General features: G+C 44.4%; 1 protein-coding gene across 9 annotated transcripts in view; it reads right to left on the reverse strand.

Annotated features, from left to right (window-relative positions):
• Positions 1-14,767, reverse strand: part of Agap1 (ArfGAP with GTPase domain, ankyrin repeat and PH domain 1) — a 456,884-nt gene that overhangs the window by 134,415 nt on the left and 307,702 nt on the right. The gene's annotated exons all lie outside the window — the stretch shown is intronic.

Below are 14,767 nucleotides of genomic sequence, written 5' to 3' on the forward strand. Positions count from 1 at the left end.
TTTTAGTATTTATACCCATTTCTATTCTAATAAGGCACAATTTCTATTCTAATTTTTTCCTGTTGCTATAATAAAAACACACCAACCAAAAAGCAGAAAAAGCAGCTTAGGGCAGGAAATTCTTTATTTTGCTGATAATTCCAGGTCACAGCCCATCACTGAAAGAAGCCAGGGCAAAAACTCAAGAAAGCACTAGAAGCAGAAACAATGGAAGAACACAGCTTACTGGCCATAGACAGGGTTTCTCTATTGTTTTGGAGCCTGTACCAGGACCAGTTCTTATAGGACAACCCCCTCTCCCGTACAGGCAATATGACCTGGGCAATCCATCAGCTGAGACTCTTCTCAGGTGGTTCTAGGCTGTGTCGGGATGACAGTTAAAGCTGACGAGGGCAGTATCTAATTTTTTTTTTCCTTTTTAAAATATACCTATGAAGATGAAACATGTAGTCCTATTTCTGTTCCCAAGTGAACATTACTAACTGGTCAAATGTTGCTGTCCCCATATCCAGTGTTCACAGGCAAGTACCTGGCACGACCTGGCTATGACACCACATAAGGAGCTCACACTTTTGCAAATACCTACATGCACAAGGAGTGGCTGCACTTAAGATACTTTTATTCTCTGAGCACTCAAAGGATAGGGCTCTCATTGGATGGCAATTCACTTCATGCTGGCGAGTTATTAATTAGGCCAAGAAGCGGGAGTCCTTATCTGTGAAGGATGCTGATGACTTTGTCTGTCTGAGAGCTAAGGATCTTGACCTCAAGGCCACTTAAGGAAGAAGTGTATATAAGCACCATCTCAGATACCTTCGAAGCCATGTTGAAGTATGGCAGTGATGCAGGGGCTGCCTTTGCTCCCTATCATTAAGTTGAAGGGCTGGGGAGCCTGTACCTATGTGGTGCTTATGTTGCTATACAGTTAGTGAAACCTATACCTATATCAGCTATGACCAAGGTATGTCCTGAGCTCTTGCTACCCAGTGTTAGAACAGCAAGTGCAAGATGGTCAATAGGACCAACCACAAACTAAATACGTCAGGAGACGCGCAAGTCACAATCATACCCCAAGCTGGGGCTGCTGGCTCCAAGCAGAACATGGCCTGCTGAGAGCCATGCCAACCCATGGCCCTGGGGATGCCCGGAAATGTCTGGGGTGGGTCTCTATTAAGCAGGCAACCTCCTAAAAAAATCACGTGCATGTTGTATCATTTGTTGGCATGTCTGGGAAGGTGACATAAGAAGCTGGGGTCTGTGGGATGTGGAGGAGTTTGCAGTTCCACAGCTGGTACCTACTGGAGGCCATAGTAGGTTCCTCTTTTCTGGGATGGAGACCTGTGATGGGTTCTGATGCACAAAGCTCAGGCCAGTCACAGACAAGGGCCTGAAAAAGAAGCTTCTATTCCCTGATGGTATCCCTAGGGCTGAATCTGCTGGATTAAGGACATCTGCCTCTATTCCACTTGTATCCTGACATTCCTATGGCCTTACCTCACTTCTGTGCACCACCTGCGACTGTGGGCAGGCAGGTCTCTATGAACTTTGGTTTTCTTCACATCTTGTGGGTACAGTCACCAGCACCTTCTCGCTTTGTGTCATTTTTTCCCCCAAGGGTGTCTATAGAGCAAACTGATAATAGGGAACTGATAACAGGGACGTGCATTTCCCAGAGAGGAGCAGAATTCTCTGCTACCTGTAATGATAATGTCTCTTTCTTTCTTTCTTTCTTTCTTTCTTTCTTTCTTTCTTTCTTTCTTTCTCTTTCTTTCTTTCTGATTTATTTATTTATTATGTATACAGTATTCTGTCTGTTTGTATGCTTGTTGGCCATATGAAGGCACCAGATCTCATTACAGATGACTGTGAGCCACCATGTGGTCGCTGAGAATTGAACTCAGGACCTCTGGAAAAGCAGTCGGTGCTCTTAACCTCTGAGCCATCTCTCTAGCCTGATGTCACTTTCTATTGCGAAAGGAAGGACAGCTGGCTTGACCCCACTATAGGACTGGGCTACCCTGAAGTTAGGGTCCTTTACTCTAACAGTATGCTATATGCTGTGTCTCCTTGGGAGAACTGGGACTGGGGTGGTGACAATGCCGACCTCTGGCTACTGTTGCTTCTGGATGAGCTGTCATGGGCTCTGGCTCCTACGCTCTGGCTTGTAAGCACTAGGAAGCTGAACCTGACTCCTATTGTTCTGGTCCCCCATTCCTGGTACTGACCTCTTCTTAGACACCTTGGTCTCACCTCATTCAGCCCCTGTGCATCAGGCATGGATGTCCCTAAGAAACCTGTAATTTAGGGTACCTGAAGGGATCGCACTCAGTGTCCGCATTTATAGCAGCGACACAAAGTCTGGAGAGGGCTAAGGGGCAGAGAGCTCCCCCTGCTGGAAGGTCTGGAAAGGCCTTTTTGAAACACTGCAAAGTAGAATTTTGGAGCCTCTATCCCTGGGTGGAGGATGACTAGAGCCTGCAGAGGACACACCGTGCTCCCTCAGGGCAGCCTGACCATTCTCTTTGATTGACTCCTCAGAAAGCAACACTCCACAGTATTCTAGTCCAGCTCATGTCTCTTAAAATTTTGCCTCTCCTTTTAACCCCCCACCAGGTCCCATGCAAAGATAGAGTCAAACATGTCTACACAAAAGCACAAAGTTGCTCACTGTGGTTGCTCTTCAGAGTCTCACAGTAGATGTGAACAGTTGTGCACACTTTCCAAGGGACAGCACAGCATCTCTGTACCATACCAAGAATGGAGGACCCACTGATCAATGGTAGAAGATGAATGGCAGGCAGACCATGCATGGGGCAGGTGACAGCAAGAAGCAGGACCCAGGCTGTCAGGACTGGGCTCAAGTGGCATGTTCTACTCATGGCATGCTAAGTCAGAGGGGCTACCCTGTGTGTGTGCTGGAGGCAGTGACAGGAGGGATCCTGGGGCTGCTGGCACTGGCCAGCTGCACATACAGCTGCGGTTCAGAATATTTCAATTTCTGTCAATATTTTAAAATAATTAAATAATTATCTTTGCTTCTGTGTCTGTGCATATGGTGCATCTTTGCCACAGTGTGTGTGTGGAGGTCAAAGAACAATTTCCGAGAGCTGGTTCTCTTCTTAAATCATATGGGTCCCAGGAATCAAGCTCAAGCTGTCAGTCATGTGTCCGGTGCTTATCTGCTGAGCCATCTCACCATTTTGGGTTTTGCACTTTTACACAAATACTATATCAGTCACATTTACTCTTCTCCCAAAATCACACAACGAGAACCACTGCCCTGGTGGTTTTTGAACGCTGATGCCACTGAGGAAGCTTCCCAGCAGTGAGTCTGAGGGCATGACCCTTCTCTGAACAGCTTGGAATGCTGACATCCCAAAACAGCCCCTGAAGCACCTACTTCGGCTTTTTATCTAAGAACTTCCTCCCAAATATTCCTCAGAAACCCAGGGGTTACTAGCTACCTGGCCAGCTCTGGGCACAGGGAGGGAGTTTCCTGGAAAACCCCCTTCTGGGATCAGCTGGTGCTGGCGTGATTAGCAGGGGGCAGAGGCATTACCATGCTAATCCGGGTCCCCCAGCGCCTCTTCCTTGATATGGATATGTGCCTGTGTTTAGCCGCCCTTCTTGATGAGCACAAGCTTCCAGTGTCAAAAGCTCCGATTCTCTCTCCAAAGAATAATTTTCCTTGTACTTACCTCCCTAAAGTGTAAGAGTTGATTTGAAAAGATACTTACCTCCACCATATGCTATTTTTCTTTAAACAATTTGCATTTCAAAGTGAATATGGCATTTATATCTGAATGAGCATCAGTATGTTGCCTGAACTGATCTCAAATGAGCGTGAAAAAGATGCTGCTTTTCTATTGAAGGAGGATGTTTTCATCCCCCAAATGACATCAAAGGCAGACTTCCTCTTTTAAGCTATAGGCTTAGTACATTAAAAATAGCTTGCTCTGATTTAAAAAAAAATACTCTGAGAAGCTAGCTTTCCACAGCGTTCAAGTATACATTCATCAACAATCGTCCCTTTAAAATACATTTTCATCACCTGTTCAACTTCTGTCTATCTTCACAAACAGGATGGAACTTTAGCAAAGAGTTTAACTAAGGGCGGGGGGGGGGGGGGGGAGGGGGGGGGGGAGGGTTGGGGGAGTGGGGGGAGTGACCCCAAACAATCCTTGGCTTTGGATTTACTGATTAAATAAGGACGAAACAATTCATTACTTCAATTATTAGAGTGATATCATGGAACTTCCATGCATGCCAGGTGAGGAAAGGCCTGAAGAACCCCTAGGAGCGCCAGGTTAGGAACTGACCTAGTAGAATTCTAACTTTAAAAACCAACATCCCAAACTGTAACTATCAGAATCTAGTGGGGGAAAAGCTCACTTCTCTGTGGGGCCTTCACTCTATAAACAGTTAGAGAAGATGTCTCAGGTCCAGGCTCTCAAAGCTGATAGGGGGTCATTGGACTCACTGTTGGACAACAGAAGCTATTCCAACGGCCACATCACTCCAAGCTAGGCCTTCGCCATCTGTTCCGTCCTCTAATTACAGCCCGAAAAGAATATAATTCACAACACTACCGTAAAAAGTGAGCTACAAATGATTTAAGTGCCCGTGAGAGGGGCTGTTCGCTCCAGTATTTGCATTGGAAAGCTGCCCTCCTTTTGGCAATCAGAATTTCAGTCTAAGAGGATTTGTTTTTCCAAGGACAAGTTTAGCACCTTTTCTTCAGGTGCAGGAGTCTTGCCCTGCATGCTATATATGGGTCCTGTTTTGTAGACAGGTGCAATTCAACATGCCCACTACTAGACATGACTGGGATTATTTTGCTGCAGGGTACATCTTTCTGCTACTGTACTTTCTATATTGTGTTTCTCACAGGAAGAAAAGCCGGTCTAGACTTCAGTGCAGTGAAATGTATCTGACTACCAAATTTTCAGAATGACTACACTCATAATTCAAAAAGTCTAGAACTACAAAGTTGAGTTGTTCCCTAAAATCTGCAAATAGGTATTCCTAGTCCAATTTATCTTTAGTTATGATGCCAAGGAAAAATAACAAAGGGCCATTTTATTGAATAAATGCCTTAAAATCAATCTCACCAAGTGAGTACTGCGTGTTTTGCATGACAAGGTCGCACCAACTAGGACAGCATTTTACTGAACACATGCAGATATTTCCCTTAGCTATTACCATAGAAAAGACATTTTATATTACACATCTTTTACAAAAAAATCTTGTGCGCATGTGTGTAGGAACAAGTGTGAATGGCGGTCAGAAGACAATCTGTGGGAATCGGTTCTTCCCCATTCTTACCATGTGGGTTCCAGGAACTGAACTTAGGTTGTCAGGATTGGTGGCAAGTGTCTTGACCGGCTGAGCCATCTTGCTGGCTCTGTGTTCTACATCTTTGATAGGAACTGTCTTCCCACATTGTCACACAGTTGTCATTGTATGTTTTTAGATCTGTAACGTCAGCTTGTCGATTCAATGCAGGCAACCGACGTCACCACATTCCTCTTTCTAGGCGGTTCTGGATCTTTCCTTAGCTACCCACGGTTAAGAACAAGGCTTTAAAGGACGCCGTAGTTTTAGGCATTGTTAGGATAACTCCTCAGAGGGTTAGCGGTAGATATTTCTGATCTATGCTTTGGATAGATTTTCTTAATGATCAATGCCCCAAAGAGGACTGGACAATATTAGAACAACACAGCCCACATTTTACAAAACAGATAAAGAACATGATAATGATGGCAAGACCATCCATAATCATGGATAATAAAATGATCAAATTATGTAAGGTACCCCACAATCAGAAGCCTCTGAAGACCTTAGTAGTTAGGAGTCTCATCAACAGTGGGGTTTCCTTCCCCTGTAGTTTATTAACAACTTTTTAGTAAAAGTTTAAAAATCGTGGCACAGCTCATTCTTCAAGATCTAGAAGATCTGTGTGTGCTCCTTGTTCATGTGGTGACAGAATCTCATAGTCCCATCTGTGCCTATGTTTGCTTTGCAGTTGCAGTTGGCTTCACTTCACATGAGCTCATGAACTCACCTGACGATGTCACTGAACACATTGGCCAGTAAGGTATTCAGCACTGGGGACAACTCAACAACAGGCTCACTATGAAGGCGCCAGAGGTCTGGTGATCTGCTGTGCTAATGTTTATACAAGGGAGTAGAGAAGGGAGAGGAAACAGCACGCGGGACACAAGGAGCAGCGAGGACTTTCTGGCAGTGGATACCAGTGAGTGGCAGAGCCGACTCGCGGCTAGCATCCCATCGCTAGTGACGAGTTTTCTTTGCGACGGATGAGAGCATCGGCATAACTCAAGAGACAGAGCTGAGTATCCAAGAGATTTGATTTAGAAATAAATTGAAACATGTATTTCCAAGGCAACACTTCTTTTTTGTTCATCCAGGACAAACCACTCCAAGTTAATCATAACAAACCTGTCTTCATTTTGCCAGTTTTCACCTGCTTACAGAGCACTTGCTGGGGAAATCCTGAGGGTGTTTAAGGAAAACCACCAGGAAGCTCACTTGGCTCCAAGCCATTTCTTGGGCAAGTTAACATGAGCAAATGTTCATGCAGGGGTGGAACCACTATACGAAAGGAAGGCTATTAAAACCTGGGTTTTTTGTATAAACCAACAGCGTAAGTCATGTATTCAGAAAATTAGCTTACAAAAATCTCTCAGGGTATTCATACCGGGCCCTTCTTATTTGGCTCAACTTCCAAAGAACCAGATTTTTAGTCTCATTTGCTATGCCTAGTGTTATTTTATTTTTTTTTAGAAAAAAATCCTATGTGTTCAAGTGTTTTGATTGTATGTATGCACACCACATGTGTATAGTCCCTGCATCAGTCAGAAGAGGGTGTCAGAACAGCTGGAACTAGAGTTACAGATTGTTTGCTGCTATGCAGGGGTGCTGGGAACCCAAACCTGGATCCTTGTAAGAGCACTAAGTGTTCTGAACTCTGGAGCCATCTCTCCAGAGCCCTTTAAGGTGTTCTTTCTCCTTATATGATTAGCGCAACAGGTGTCTTATGCACAAAATGTACTTTGATTTCACAGTGCTGTTTTGAGGGGAGGTAGCTCTTGTCCCTCCCAGGGAGGAGGCAATAGTGGCCCGGTGGCTTTGCCCTCAGAGCTGCTTACCAATACCCCTCTGACTCAACCCCACCCCCAGTTCTTGCAGAGCACATCTCACACCTAAACAGAGTGACATCACAGAGCAAGAAGGAACACTTGGAGTGGGTGTTAGCACAGGAATTAAGGCATTTGTGTTTTCCCCAAGGTTTAGATGGATTTCAAAAAGATAAAATTGTCTGAATGATAGGCCAATATAGAACAACCAGCCAGGAGGTTTGGGAGATGGCAAAATGTCAAGATCCCTTTGAGAGGCTATCCTGTGCCAGTATGGGAAGGTAGGTAGACTGAAGACTCAACTCCAGCTGAGTTTCCCCCTAGATTCACCTCACTGGCTTTTTTCCCCTCTAGAAGGCTGCTGGGGCAGCAATAGGGATCATGGCTTCTGCCCTCCCCAGGCTTGTCTCACTGGCCTGTCCTATGGTTTCATTAGAGAAAGCACCAAACTCAGGCTTTTAAAATGAAGACGTTTCCAGAGCTGCTTTTATTTACTAGCAGGCTCCCAGGTTACCATAGAAACACATAGCTCAGGGCCCACAAAATCTCTAGCATACCTTGCATAGAAAGCCCATAGAATCCAGTCGCCAGGAAAGGTCTCCCTAAATTGGAAGCATATTCTCAGTTCCTTTTGAATTGCACCCAAAGGGTCTTGAGCAGAGGGTGTATCATTCAGAAGAAACTAAAAAATATCCTTTCCTTAATATTTATCACTTGTTTCTCACATCATAAGAGAAAAAAGGAGCAACCGGGAGATGATAGGAGGACAAAAAGCAGCAGTCTTCGCTCAAAAGATCAATCTGCCTGACTCAGCACTGTCTCCCAGTGTCAGAGTCTTACCAAGGCCTGGAAACTTAAATCTGAGAACCCTTACCAAACAATTATTTTTTTTCAAAAATTGATTATTAAATATCCAGCACAACTTATTCTAAGAATGTGGTTCCCAGAAGCAAGTATCATATGCTAATTTGTAATTTTATTTTATTTTTTTAAGGAAAGTAATTTCCAATCAATTGCTTTTGGGTAACTAGTGCTCTTCCATGTTTCTGAAGAGCGTTTAGCAGAAGTGCCGTTTCTGTACCAGAGGGGAGACTGTTGTAACCAAAGTCCAATGCATGGGGAATTCTGGGTAAGCAAGGAGGGCCAGGAGCCTCCAGGCTGGAGGACCTCGGGCCTGATGTCATTCTACAAACAGGCAGGGGAGCTGCGGACCCGCGCTGCCCACCCATACACTGGAGTTATTAAAATGTTTTCTAGACCATTTGAAACTAAACAAAGAAAAACTTTGTCTCTCTGACACAACAACGGATCTCATTTGGACGCCGTGTTATTATTTTTTTTCTTTAATAGCTATTACCAGTGTAACAGCAGCTTAGCGACTCCTCGTCTGCAGTGTGAGCAGTTTTGATAAACAGCCTCTGCGGGCCACACAACAGGGATAATGTATCCTTAAGTACCGCCAATGAGCTGCCATTCTGCACAGCCAATTACTTCTGTGCGTCTGTCACTCAAAGGAAAAATGACTGAGCCCATTAGATCAAACCTTTGTCACTGTTCCTAATGCACTCTTAGGCCTCATTAATCTCCGGGAGCAGCAACAGAGCCGCCGGTGCCTTGCCGCCTCCCCCGAACAGGCCCACGTGAAGCCTCTCATGTCTCCCCCAAGTGCGCGCGTTAATCAAGCTCTCCTTATTGCCCCGGTCCCTGTCACGGCGGAGAGCGCTCCCTCTTAAATGCTCTCATTATGACCCATCCTTAGAGCCGGCTAAGTGGAAAAAAAGAGAGAGGGAGCAAGGGAGGAAGAGGACGGGAGAGAAAGTGGAGAGAGCAAGTCCAATTCCATTAATATTCATGACAATAATTAGTATTCTAGGTCACTGAATATTCATGCTATTAGTTTGGTTTTTTATGGGTTTGCTGGATGTCCTGATTGCTGAAGTGTGGAGAAAACAGCATGGTTGAGACTGTAGATGTCAACGGCGGGTTCAATACTCAAAACACATTCCCTGTCTGCCCTCCCCCACCCATGCTCCCAGCAGCACTTAGCCCTCCTGCAGGCTGGCCTGCCTCCAACTGGGGGACCTCAAGTGGGGGAGGCGGAGGAAAAGGGGGTAAGGTCCCTCTCACTGGGGTTGAGGTGCCAACCTGGGCAGGATGAAAAAAAAATAATTGCAGAAATCCAACAAAGACCCATACTATAGGGACAAGAAGATAAGCTGTGGTCCTAGAACAAAGATGTCACAGCCAGAAGTCACTGACAAATTGATGACAGGGCACAGAGCGGGGGAGAAGCCTCCATGGAGATCATAAAAGTCCCACAGAACACTGCCCAGGCTGCCTAGCACTGCCATGTCAGTAAGGTGGGGCACAGGGATACAGATATGCCATCTGTCCCCTACCAAGTATTTGAAACATCGTCACTCAGCCACCCCCTTCTCCAGTCTCTGGAAGTCATAGACGCCAGGAGCACAGAGGTCAGAGTCAGGGGAGCTGAGGTTAGAGACAGATCCACATGCGAGGTCCTGGGGTGGGGTTCAGCTCTACATCTCTTGATTCCAGAGTGGCTACACCCAGTCAGAAGCTTTCCCAGGACTGATACAATTCTGTCACGGTGGTGTACCTAGATTTACCAAACCACGTTGTAGGCAAAAAACTCATTTAAGAAAACATACAAGGATATTTTAACTCTTTCTTTGGAAGCATTGCAAGAATTTGGGGAGACTCTCAAAATGCAGCTTCCTGTAAATCCCCATCACCATGGCAACTCCAGACTCTCCCACAAGCTCCTTGCTGAAATAATAGAAATTAAGCACCCCCCCCCCAACCTCCGAATCCTGAGGGAAGCCATCTCAGGAGGAGGAGAACTGTGCTATGGAAGAGTTCAGTCAGGCCGGAATAACTTATTTTTCTGGATACTTCCATCTTATTTATTTTTGCTGGAGCAGATCCTTAAGTAACTTTCTCAAAAACCTATTCAGACATAATCTTCTGTACCTCCACATGTAGCCAACCACTTACTATTATTATTATTATTATTATTATTACTGCTCTTACTGGCTGGTAGCAATTAGGCTGGAAACAGGTTTTTAGGGGTCAAAATGATTTGTTCTAAGAAGGGAGCGCTTACACTGTCCCCCAGCGTTCTGCACTCTGCATTGCTCTTCTAGGTCTACAACCCTGGGGTTCTCTTTGGTCAGGGCTGTTCTCCTATCTCAGCATTAGGCTTCTTGTTTGTGTTTGCAAAGTTTTCTCTTCCATCCAGTTCAATATTTGACTGTCAGTTGGCTGTGTTCAATGGCAGTAATTTTCTTCTGTAATGTCTTTATCAAAATTGTATTTAATCAAGTTTATTTCTACTTGGCAGTTTTTAAACTATTTTTCCTTACATTTAATTATTGTGTGTGGAGGTAGGAGGACAGCTTGTGGGAGCTGGTTCTCTCCCTCCACCATGAGCATCCTAGAAACAGCACTCAGATCTCTACCTGTTGAGCCATCACACCAGCCCTACTTACTTACTTATTTGAGATGAACTTTCTTGTATTTCAGCATGTTCTCAAGGTTGCTATGTAGTCCAGAATAACCCCGAACTTCTGATGCTCCTGCCACTACCTCTCCAGTGCTGGGATCACAGATACTGTCTACCAAACCCAGCTCCTGTGGTGCTGGGGATCAAACTCTGGGCACCATATATTAGGCAAGCACACTACCAGCTGAGTTGCAACCCCAGAAGTAAACGAGGAACATAGGAAAGATGAGGTAGATGGGGTTCACGGAGCAGTTACCAGGATAATGTGATTTTCCTCCTTCCCAAGGCCACGGCAGAAATGAACATTAAGATTATAACATTTCTAGCATTTCAACATGTGACAAGCAGTCAACATTTCCACAGGGAAAAGGAAAATAAAAATCTCTAAATTTAAAGTTATAAAATGCATAAAAGTAAATAATAAGCTACCACTATGCCTGAGAAACATAATACACTGATATCCAAATACACAAGGAAACACAATCCTGGCCAGGTATGGTGGTGCATGACTCTAATCCCAGCACTGGGGAGACAAAGTCAAGAGGACGGACTCTGAGTTTGAAACCAGCCTGGTCTATATAGTGAGATCTAGGACAACCTGGACTAAACAGAGAGACATTGTCTCAAACAATCAATCACAAAACAACAGCCAAACCATAACCCTGCCAAGAACAGATGTGCCAGTCTGATGCACCAACTGATGGTTGCACTGATCTTAGCTATCTGTTTATCTCTTGAGTTTTCAGTCTCACTGAGGTGGTGTTGACACAGATCAAAGAATCCCAGGCAAACTCCAAGATAAACCAATTATATTTTCTTTATTATAAGAGTAAAACTCATGAAACAGGAACAAGAAGTCCAACCTCAGTTGTGTACTGCAGGAACCACAGAGAGAGAGAGAACCCAGCATGAGTCAGTGTTTTTCTCTGGGTATCCAAAAGGTCATGCCCTAACCTGGTCCCACCTCTTTAAGATCACTGGCTGACAGAGATTCTCCATCACCTTCCCCCTTTGTCTAAATAAGAGAGTTCCAAATCCAATACAAAACTAGGAACAGGTATAAAGTATAAAATTAGGATTACAACCAACATAAACAATATTAAGCAAGGAACACTTATTAAATGTTTTAATAAACACTTCTAAAGAGTCTAAGTCTTGCATTGGAAATGGCTTGGCTAAATCATAAGAGCAAGGTTAACTATGACTATCTAATCTTCAACCCCATCGAAGGCCTGAGAAGGGAGATAATATTACTTGGGTAGACAGGAAGTGCAATCAAGCAGCTTCCAAAGTGTACAGTAAATGACAGAGAAAACTGGCTACCTGAGCAATCACCCAAAGTCTCATTTGCAATGTTGAAGCAACCAACTTTGGCTAAGGCCTAGAGTAACTAACAGACCATTTTCAGAGGCAGGAAAATTTTTAGAACTATCTCACCTGGTCTTGGCAAGGTTTGGCAGTCTTTTTCCTTGTGTCCTTCTAGTCCAGTCCAGACACCATGTACTTTGTCAGTGACCAAGACAATGGGTAGTTCCTTGCCCAAAGGCCGATTGTACCAAGAAGAAAACAAGCACCAAATGGAGTGTCCTTGGTGCTTCAACATTCTCTCGGGAATAGATTGGTGCTGTCTGGAGCAACCGTGTCTCACGTCAACAGAACCCTAAGTTATTTAACTACCATGTTCTACAGATCCTTGAAGTGGTTGAAGATTACCTACCTATACAGAGTACAATCTCTATGTATCTAAAGAACATAATTAATCTGACTCTATATATAACAAACATGAGTGACTACTGAACCATAATACTTAATACCATAGGGGAAAAAAAGAAAAAAAACACTACGTATAAAGACCATAAAGCAAAAGTAAACTATTGCATTCTATATGTTATACGTATTACAAAATACCAATACCCTCAATATATAAAGTGTTTCCTCATCAACAATAAAAAGGACCTATTAAAACACATACAAACAAGACATGTAAAGAACTACAACAAGAGATATGCATAGGCAATAAGCCCATGAGGCTCCCAGATTCACAACTGTTGGAAGAGACAAAATACACACAGCATGGAGTGTTTTTACCCTGTTGATTCTGAAAATGACAGCTAAAAGCTGCTTCATGTGGTATTTTATAGAAAATATCTCTAGAGATTATTTTGGAAACATGTATCAAGAAGTTGACAGAGGGTTCACTGGCTGAACCACATTACCCGTGGTTACTGGCTGCTGGGGAGTAAGTCCTGAGTGCCAAGGCTCAAGTATGTGCACTTCCCAGGTCAGCTAGACAACAAAGACATCACCAAGGGAACCAAACACCTGCTGCTACCCCAGACTCTCAAAATACCCACACAGCAGAAGCCAAGAGTCAAGAGTGTACTCAATTATCGAGTTCAATTATTTGTCAAATAGCTACAATAACTCTTTTTAGCTCTAGTTTATCACATCAACAGAATAGTTTTCCACGCTGCCACTCCTCACCATAGAGTGGTTTATGAATAACAACTTCAAACACAGGGAACTTGACTTTCAGAGCATAATTTAGAGAATAAGAAATCAACCCAGCAAATGTGTTTAAGCAAAAAGCAACATGTCATTTTAGATTAATGTCCTGGTGTAAGAAGTCAATATAACAAAGTATCACAACATTTTGGTGAAAAGCTGTCTCTTACATACTGGACCCACAGTCCGGCCTTAGACCCAAGGGACTAAACTGGGTATATTCTAGAGGTCTTATCAACTCTTACTAGAAGCAGAGAATGACATCCTCTGTAATGCCTACTGAGAGGGCCGCACTGCCCAAAGTATGACCGTGACCCTGAGACACCATGACTTATGTCACAGTCCGACTTTCCCATCCCAACTGATGTCTACAGTCCACAGAAAATCAACCAGGTTCTTTCGCAGATTAACAGAGTCAGGGTTGTCAAGATCCCTCGCCATGAAGCTGAGAAACATGACTATGTAAACGGGTCTTACTCATGCCAGACACCGAAGACTGCCCAACAGCAAGGCTTTCTGTGTGAGTGACCTGAGGTGAGGACACACAGCTCCGGTCCGTAGGGACTGATGCCATGCAGCACCCAAGATCGAGTCTCAAGACTCAGAGGTCTCGATCTTTGCTTTATCCACTGTTTCTTGCACTTACCATTACCGTTTCCTCATGGAGGTTTTCAGCAGGTTCCTGACTCTACTACCTGGAGCATTTCCTTCTACCCTAAGCCCTGCCCTCTTTCCTGTCACAGAGATCTCAACCCTTCCACAGCTGCTGCCCTGGACTTCCTGTCTTCATCCCCAAACAGACAGTCAGAGTCTCTAGGGCAAGAACTGGGCTTTATAGTCTGTGTCTCTGGGTTCAGGAGCGTAGGGAACACTACAAAGTTAGTAGTGACTTCAGTCAGTCACTTAATGTATACAGACTGGTGATCACATAATGGACAAATACCTGTAACTGCTGTCAATTTAAAAATAACTTTTCAATGCTACAGCCCTTTCACATTTGTCAAGCAGGTGCTTGGTATCTTTTCAGGAAACTCACATGAAGGTTTGCTAAGAGGGGCCATAAGCAAATGCTTGCTGCCATGAATGAGCGGAGTTGGGTATAGTGAGACACGTAAGCTGGCAGTGACTGCCATGTATGGGATTCTGGGGGCCAGAGACTCCAAAGCCGCAGTGCCCGTAACTTTTGGAATAAAGCTGGCACGGATAAATATACATGACTAAATGAAGGGGTGATGCTATGTAATGAAGGACAGAGGCTAACTTTCTCTTCACTCCAGGTTTTACTGCTCCCCAGGAACACCACTATCCTTCCTTTCACCTGATGTGGAAACCTCATCACGGTAGTGGGACGAGGGGAACGGGTCCAAGAGGGCATCAACCTCACCTTTCTGGAAGGGGCCAACTTTTACTTTGATTACTAACTACCTGTAATGGTGCTGACTTTGCTCTTCTCTTCTGCTTGTAGGTACACAGGATGGTAAATGCCCAACACCACAAGATACCACAAGGCACCATCTGGGGGAGCCCATGCTCGGACTCTCTCCTGTCATTCCCCTTTCACCAACCAGCGCCATCC

The sequence above is a fragment of the Microtus ochrogaster genome, linkage group LG4 (assembly GCF_000317375.1).
Source record: "Microtus ochrogaster isolate Prairie Vole_2 linkage group LG4, MicOch1.0, whole genome shotgun sequence".
Lineage (NCBI taxonomy): Eukaryota > Metazoa > Chordata > Mammalia > Rodentia > Cricetidae > Microtus > Microtus ochrogaster.